This window comes from Pteropus medius, unplaced genomic scaffold (genome assembly GCF_902729225.1).
Source record: "Pteropus medius unplaced genomic scaffold, Ma_sr-lr_union100, whole genome shotgun sequence".
In the NCBI taxonomy this organism is placed as follows: Eukaryota; Metazoa; Chordata; class Mammalia; order Chiroptera; family Pteropodidae; genus Pteropus; species Pteropus medius.
In genome coordinates, this window is record NW_024353908.1 from 1,746,016 (window position 1) to 1,747,904 (window position 1,889).

Here is a 1,889-nt window from a genome sequence, read left to right on the forward strand (position 1 = left end):
AAATAAATTTGTAGTAGAAAAGTAGTAACATGATAAATACTCAAGCCAGATACATATACTGACAAATTCTGAAATTATAAAGAAAAATTTAAGTAGCATCTTCAATTTTAAAAGACCAGAAAAATCCATTTTTTTTTATTGTCAAACTCAAATATTAAAGTTTTAAACTGAGATAGAGACTAATGGTAATAATATATCTGTACCATGTTGGAGAGAGTCACTTATCCTAAATAGAGGGTCTCTATTTCTTTTTATATTATCTTAAAAAAATTTTTCCAGGGGAAACAAATCTTTATTGAACCTCTACTACATGGCAGGCACAATGCTAATTGATTAATGCAATTTTATGTGTTCAGGGATAATGCTAGTGACCTATTTTCATATGGTTTAATTACAAATCCAATTCCTTCTACTTAGTCCATGTCCCTTGAGCTTCAGCTGCTGTTCCAAGTTTGGAGAAGGGTTATTCAAGGCTCATACACTGATGGAAGAATTTAACTGCTATTTTAGTTAGAGGCTAAAAACATAGCTCGCAAACAGCTTGTACCATGAAATATAGAGCTAAACAGTACTACTCTCTGTAAGGAAATAAATCCATTTTAATCCATCTGAGACCAAAAAAGCCATGAACTGTGGCTTGTCTAAATGGGAAGGTAGAAGTCTATGACCATGCCACCCTGAACAAGCCTAATCCCGTCTGATCTCGGAAGCTAAGCAGGGTCAAACCTGGTTAATACTTGGATGGGAGACCATCTAGGAAGACCAGGTGCTGTAGGTGTAAAAAATAAAAAAAAAGAAGGATTGTAAACTGACAAGTTAGTCCTTGCAATCTGTAAGATCAACCAAGTGTTGCCTTTCCTAAAAAAAATAAAAATTAAAAATAAATAAATGGGAAGGTAGAGCTAGACTTTTACAACCTTATCTGGACGCTTCTTCTTTCTCTTAATCTCTCATTTTAGCTTTTCTCTTGATTATGGCCACATTGTCTCTTCAGTTCAGAAAGCTTCCTCTAGATTATAGAGGTGAAAATGGAGGTGAGATTGTGGAACATTCAGCAGTTCCAGAAGGAAGGGTGATTTTCTTCCCTTTAGTATTATAACACTATAATTTAATATTAATAATCCTGGTAAAAGTTCTGATTGCCCTGGCTCAGGTAACATGGACTAAGCATAGTAGCCAGGGGCTGTGGCATTGCTATGATCACGTCAGAGTCACATGCATAATGCTGTGTACCATCACTGACTCTCACAGAAATCAATTGATTGGAGTAATGGGGGATTCAAAGCACAGAGAGGTTAAGTAAATTGCTCAAGGTGACACAGCTAGCATCCAGTAGAGCTAGAATTCAAACCGAAGAAATTTTGTTTAGAATGAGTGCCTATGAACTTGATATTAATATTGTTACGTAAGATTTCTTTCTGATAGCATGTTCCTAGTATCTCTTTTTCCATTTCTTTATTTTCTTTGTTATCTTGGTAGATTACTATTGTGATCACATAACATGTTTAGAACTATACCAATCACATTGAACTTTTAATGGAATAAACTGCCAAATGTTGAGGTATGGAAGTCATTAGTGTGCTGATGGCGTTGTGATATCTTTGACTTAGTCATTCTTGAAACTGCCACTTTCTTATTTCTTGATATTGGAAATAACAATCTGTCATTATTAAGCCACTTTGGTTAGATATCCTGTTATTTGTAGTTATAAACATTCTAACTGGCACAGGACTATAAATTGTGTTACTTTTTTTTAATGATTCATCTTGAATGAGTCCAAGACTTGTTGAGCAACTCGATAGACAGGAGCAGCATTCAGGGTGATACGTAACCCTCAAGGAGAATGTGTTTTGAGGGTAGAAGAGAGATGTAGAGTAGAGGTCATGAGT

General features: G+C 35.1%; 1 pseudogene; it reads left to right on the plus strand.

Annotated features, from left to right (window-relative positions):
• Window positions 1-659: 659 nt before the first annotated feature.
• On the plus strand, window positions 660-778 carry LOC120593858 (uncharacterized; annotated as a pseudogene).
• Window positions 779-1,889: the final 1,111 nt, after the last annotated feature.